The following is a 6677-nucleotide window of genomic DNA, read 5'->3' on the forward strand; positions in this document are numbered from 1 at the left end:
CAGTGAGGGTTGTAAAAGTTCAGTTGCAGCCAAACACGGAGATATAGTTCCAGTCCAAACGTCCAGCAGAACTTCATACAGTAATCTGCTGCCTGGCAGTTCCCAGATTTCCAGGAAATGGGATCAGTGGACACTTTAGTGCCTTCAGTGTCCAGGTGGTAGAAATCGTCCTGTCCTTTTTTGCGTCTTTATCAACTGTCATTGGCTGGTGATGAGGGAGGGACGTCATCTGATCGGCAGGAGAGGTCTAAGCTAAGGTCAGAGGTTAGACGCACCGCAGCGAGGCTCAGACAGGAAAAGGAAAGAAGCAAATAAGAGTCAATTAGGTTTTGTCTGTCTTTCTGTTTTTTACACAAATATTTTCCATTTAACTTTTCTTTCTTTTCATCGTATAGTTTTTTAGCCACTTATTACCCAACATTTTAAGATGTCATAAATCATTTCCTTATTCAAACACATATAAACATGAAACATGTTAAAAGCTGTAGTCTCTTTTATCCTGTACAATATTAACCTTTAAAATGTAGAATGTAAGTTTATGTTAACTTCATCTGAGACACGTCTCACCAGAGAACAATGGATTGCTCTAAATTTGTTGATCTCAGTGCTGCAGACTGTGAAGTCAGCAGGCAGCCGTCCTCTCAAGGCCTAAGAGAGACATGAGGCTGGATAATGTCCAGGTCGGTACCTTACTCTGACCGCTGACCCCTCCAGATAGACAGCCAAAAGATCATTTCACCAAGTTGGTGTTATAATCTAATTACGACACAATACATTAAACATTGTTCTCTGAGAAAAATTTTATTATTTAGTTTTATCTTTCAGCTACTCCTTCTTCAGGAAAGTCATAATTCCACTTTTAGCATGGAAAAAGGTTTTTTTTTTTTTCAGTGAGACGTCTCTCAATTGGTTTTTCTTTGAAAGTGTAGGAAAGCTAAAAAACAAAACAAAACCAAAATCACCCATTATTTCCCTTAAATTATTACTTTTTTTCTTTAGGCGAGAAAAAGAATAAGAATACCACAATCTTCAAAGTAATGCCAATGAATCCAGTTTGTTTTCGTAAAACTGCTGAAACACGTCCACACAGCACAGAACTTATGGAGCTCCGATCGCCCTGCTGCCACATAAAAGATGGCAGACGCTGTTACGTACGACTCAGCGCTCCATGAGGCGTCTACGTATTGATGTCTATGGGCCCCACCATAGACATAGTATAAGAGTAGACCCCGCATTTGCTGGTGTTGGATTTTTTTTTATAAGTTGTCCAGACCGTCCCTTAGCGAATGTCCAGGTTGTTCACCATTGAAACAAGCGGCAAACAGTTCAGTTTGCTTTCTTTGTCTTTAAAACACATTATTTTCCTTCTCTACGCTGATGCCAAAGAGTAAACCAGTGGGGGTTGTAAAAGTTCAGTTGCAGCCAAACACGGAGATATAGTTCCAGTCCAAACGTCCAGCAGAACTTCATACAGTAATCTACTGCCTGGCAGGAAATACGGCGGCCATCTTGGAGCAGTCGTCCCTCCTACTTTGCTCAATCAAAACAGCAGAAGATGCCTCGGCACTGAGGGATATTGTTATTCGGATCGATGGACTATTGATGTGAGGGCTCCACAAACAGCATTTCACAAGTAAGATGGATATACTATTGTGTATATATTGTGATTAGAATATTACTTTACTCTATTTATGTCCACCGGCGAGATACCAGCTAATATTAGCTGCAGTGCTTGGTGTAATACGGGTTCAGCCTCGCAACGAAGGCTGAGATTCTGTAAATCTAAAAAAATTATTCCCTAACATTGACTTAGATTATCTGACACAAGAGCCTACATTAAAAATGAAACAATGTAACATACATTATAAAACTTACATTACTTGTTATAACTGTCAGGGTCTGTGTTTTTCCCCTTTTTTTATTTCTTAGTTTGTTTTCTTTAGTTTTAGTTTTTATTTTTCACTTTTTTCTGGAACCGCTATTCCTCGGACATCCACTAGATGTCACCCATGTGCTACCCCTGGAAAGCGGCAAGGTTCAACCCAGGCGCACACCTGCAGCTCGTTTAGAGGGCGTGGATCCTGGATATAAGCAGCAGCTCCGCTCCTTCTCATCACTTGAGTGTTTTGCTTACCTCGGTAACAGATCGTTCCAGAGAAAGGCCCTCTGTGATCTTCGCTGTTCTAACTCCTTGTTGTCTCTCTCGTCAGATGATCCAGCTGTCTCCTTGTTGTTGTGGATCACCTACCTCCTGTGTCTTCCCCCGACGCTCCCGGTGTTACCGGTCAGACGCCACCCCTCGTGTGTTTATCTTCCCCCCTTCGTGGATCCTTCTCCGGTGGATTCCCCTTCGGAGCGTTCCGGGTCAGGAGACCCAAGTCCGAACCTCACCGGAGAAAAGATACTACAAGAACAGGAACCTACGCTGCTACTCCGTCCGTTAATGATCACTGTCCGCTCTCCAACGAGTCATACTCGCACAAACCCAAGCTGATACTCCACCCATCTCAAGTAAGCATTCTCTGATTATTTCTGGACAACAATCTCCTCGCAGTTTCTAACCTTGTGCCTCTCATCGGCAGTAAGACGACCTGGTCCTCTGCTCCAGTATTCTCCCCCTCTCCATTCTTCCCCTGACTTCAATAAACCATAATTGTACTTTTATTCGTCTCTTCTGGTCTTGTTCTTGCATGTGGGTTTGGAAAATTAATACCAACATGACAATAACATTGACAAGTGTTTTTTTTTTTGTTTTACAAATTTCTTAATTTTGAACAGATTTATGTTAGTGATTTAGAACCTGAAGAACTATTGCTGACAAAAGTATTCAAACTACCAAGGAAAATAGAGAGATCTACTGAGCTTCTGCCCGTACCCCTGTGGTCTCATCACACAAGACAGGAGGCCATAAATTAACATATGCAGGGAGCCAGACGACAGTATCATTTAAATTACCTTAGGAAACAGGAACTTGGCCAGTTCACAAGAGATCAGAGGCCTTTCGCGGACATCTGGGATGGTGTAAAATGTTTTAAACCACTAACATATAATTTCTAAGATATTTTTCTTAGTTATTAGCATGTTCTGACTGAAAATTGTATCATCTAGTTTTAGAATTAATTTAGTCAATGATGAATGTATTTGAAATTGTATTATTTCTGACTATATTGGAATCAAATGAAAATGTTTTGTTTAGTATTAGGAAATTGCTTAGGTTTATGATGAATGATTGTCTGAATTTTTATTTGAATGTTGTATTAGGTTAGAAACAGGATTTTTACTCCATTATTTTCTGTTATGTATTTTTGATTTTATATTGGGACTAAACCTTGGAGGTGCTGAGTGCAGAGGAACAAATTGGGGTTTCTGGAGATAACTTTCATTGAATTAAAATACAGAATTAAAGGTTTGTTCCTGGCAGAGCGGGAGAGAAACCAGAATTTCACAGCTACCTGTGAGGTTCCTTCATCTGTTTCTCCTTGCCCAGATGCTGTAGAGCCGCAGGAGGCCAGATAGTGTTAAGAAAATAAATTTAAAATAAGTTAGTTTTAAAATTTAACATGACTTGATTGAAATAGCCTAATTATAGTTTTAAAATGTATAACTTATTCTGGCCTATTGACCTTTATTTTACCTGTAGTTAAAGCAGATTGTTTGTCAAGATCTCTGATCTGCCCTTTGTCTGTTTGGGAAACAATCAGCAGGAATTCGGAGAGTCTGCTTCCACCTTATTCAGACAATGGAGAAACTGGTGTTTGATCTTGTGAACAAATTGCAGGGAGTTTCTAACTTTAAAAAGGGTCAGAGACAGGTCCTGGTTGGATAAGCAGAGATGCGCCTTATTTGAAAATATTAAAGAGGAAAACACGCCTACAAGTATAAAAGTTTGTGCACAAGGGAAATAATTCAGAAAAAGCTGATTTTAGTTTGCTTCTGCACGAGCTCTTTCTCCAAGGACTCGTCTTTGTCTTCTTGTCTCAGGTAATCATTGTATAGCTCTGTATTTCTTCAGTTCTCTGTTCTATTTTATACTTTCTTTTGATTGGATTAAAATTCTGCAATTCTGTGATGTCAACACGCATTGTTGTGTTTCTGTGCCCACACATGGCCACGCGAGAGAACCCGGGATCAACAGGAAGAAGTAGAGCCAGAGTTTTTCCTAAATTTAATCACACAAATAATTCTTCCTTAACAGTAGCAAAGTTTACACAGGTGGTAAAGACTATTATTTATGTGTAATTCTTTCACTCTGTCAAAAGTAAGATGGCTCCCAAATCTTCCGTTTTTGTCTTGAAGGTTTCATAAAAACGATGTGAGGAAGAAGAGGGAGATATTTTTAAAGAGAGACAGATTCACTGCAGCACGGATGAATCTTGCAACGGAATTTGGGCTCAATCTCAGCTGCTGAATCTCTCTGAAGCTAGAACTCGTTGGCTGGAAAACAGGCGACAGACAATATATATTAGGCTTTACATATAAACAACAAACATAAACATGTATCTAATATATATTATTCAGTATTAATCATTTATTTTATATTTATATAAAATAAATATGTATATGTATATATGTAACCCTCCCGACCCCACTAACGGACAAGGGTGTCAAGAAAATGGATGGATGGATGTATATATGTATCTAATATATATTAGATACATATAAACATAATATATTATTCAGTATTATTCATTATTTATTTGTGTTAGTATATTTATAGAAATATGTATTGATATTACTAAATAATTTATTAAATAAATTATGAATACCTGTGTGGTTTGTAAAATGCTCATCATACATCAATATCAGAATATTCTATTCCTATTCTATTGTTTTCCCCACTAAGCATATTTAAATACAATTGTTTATAAATGTAGCTTTGATAGCTGTTTGTATATGGTTTCCAGTAACAAAAAAGCGTGTTATAATCGATTAAATGCGCTGATACGTCATTGTGCCTGCCAGACACATAACGCTGAGTGGAGTGGTGGACCGCTCCAAGATGGCCGCCCTAAATCTCGTCAGTGACAATAGGCGAGAGCGGTCCATGAGGCGTCTATCCTTATATTATGTCTATGGGCCCCACAATATGGAAGATTTCTTCTTCACCAACACACTGCACGCCTGTTCGTGCACTGCTGCCTCTCACTGGTGGAGATGGTGTATTGCTCTACTTAAAACAGCCTTAAATAATGTTTCAAACGCTAAGTTCATAAGTGCATTGTAGACATCTTGCTGTAAAACTTTAGGATCAATTAGAAATTTAAGACTAAACAAAATGGCAGAGCAATATAATGTTAGCAGATAAAGCTACATAATTTTTAAAGTTTAATCGATAATACTTTTATAACAAATTTATGACAGATAACAATTTATTGGTTAATGTCAAGTTGTCATCATGAAGACAATTTTGAATAATGTCAACTTTGCATTAAATGTGTCATTATTTACCGAATGACACTTTATGACAACAGTCATAAATATTCATGAAGACTTACTCATGTTCATGACAGGTGTTATGTCATGTTTAAGACAGTGTGATGTCAGTCTTATTCACACCCTCTCAAATAAAGTGTTACCCAATTTTTTTCTGCATTTGTTAACTATGAAGGCTTAGAAGATATTATATATAAATTAAGCTCTTCCTTAAGTTGTGGAAATATCCTCTCCACAACTTTTTTAAAGAAAATTTTGCCTGTCATTGCACTGGATCTGACTCAAATAGTAAACTCATCCCTCCCATCAGGCTGTAAAAACAGCAGTTATCAAATCACTGATAAAAAAGAGCAATCCGGACAAATCACTACTGTAGAACTACAGGCTGATCTCTAACCTTCCATTCATCAGCAAAATTATTGAAAAAGCTTTTTCAACAGTTATACAGCTTTCTAAACATAACTGACCACTTTGATGTCTTTCAGTCTGGTTTCCGTTCTCACCACAGTACTAACACTGCCCTGGTGGTCAAAGGGTTCAATGATATCCATGTAAAAACAGACTGTGGAAGAACCACTGAGCTGGTTCTGTTGGACCTCAGTGTTGATCATAACGTATTACTGGAACGACTGGAGAGTTGGGTCAGACTCTCCAGTCCAGTACTCAACCGGTTCAAATCTTACATAAAGAACAGAGATTTCTTTGTTTCAACAGGGAACTTCCCATCAAAGTGGACAGAAGTCACATGTGGGGTTCCCCAAGGATTAGTCCTAGGACCTTTCTTATATAATATCTATACTATTTTGCCAAAAGTATGTGCCCACCCATCCAAATGATCAGAATCAGGTGTTCCAATCACTTCCTTGGCTACAGGTGTATAAAATTAAGCACCTAGACATGCTGACTGTTTTTACAAATATTTGTGAAAGAATGGGTCGCTCTCAGGAGCTCAGTGAATTCCAGCTTGGAACTGTGAGTGCACATGACTGCACCATGACTGTGCACCAAAACACAAAGCAAGGTCCATAAAGACATGGTTGGAGAGTCTGTTGTGGATGAACTTGACTGGCCTGCACAGAGTTCTGACCTCAACCCACCAGAACCTTTGGGATTAATTTGAACAGAGACTGAGAGCCAGGCATTCACGTCCAACATCAGTATGTGACCTCATAAATGTGCTTTTGGAAGTATGGTCAAAAATCCCCATAATAACTCCTAAACCTTGTGGATAGTCTTCCTAGAAC

General features: G+C 38.6%; 1 long non-coding RNA gene across 1 annotated transcript; it reads left to right on the forward strand.

The window, feature by feature from the left end:
* The first annotated feature begins 1684 nt into the window (after positions 1-1684).
* On the forward strand, positions 1685-2664 carry LOC103482392 (uncharacterized). The gene is made up of 2 exons (XR_536453.2): positions 1685-2511; positions 2583-2664. It is a non-coding gene; the product is annotated as an uncharacterized LOC103482392 (long non-coding RNA).
* Positions 2665-6677: the final 4013 nt, after the last annotated feature.

This window comes from Poecilia reticulata, chromosome 20 (assembly GCF_904066995.2).
Source record: "Poecilia reticulata chromosome 20, P_reticulata-male-v2, whole genome shotgun sequence".
Classification (NCBI taxonomy): domain Eukaryota; kingdom Metazoa; phylum Chordata; class Actinopteri; order Cyprinodontiformes; family Poeciliidae; genus Poecilia; species Poecilia reticulata.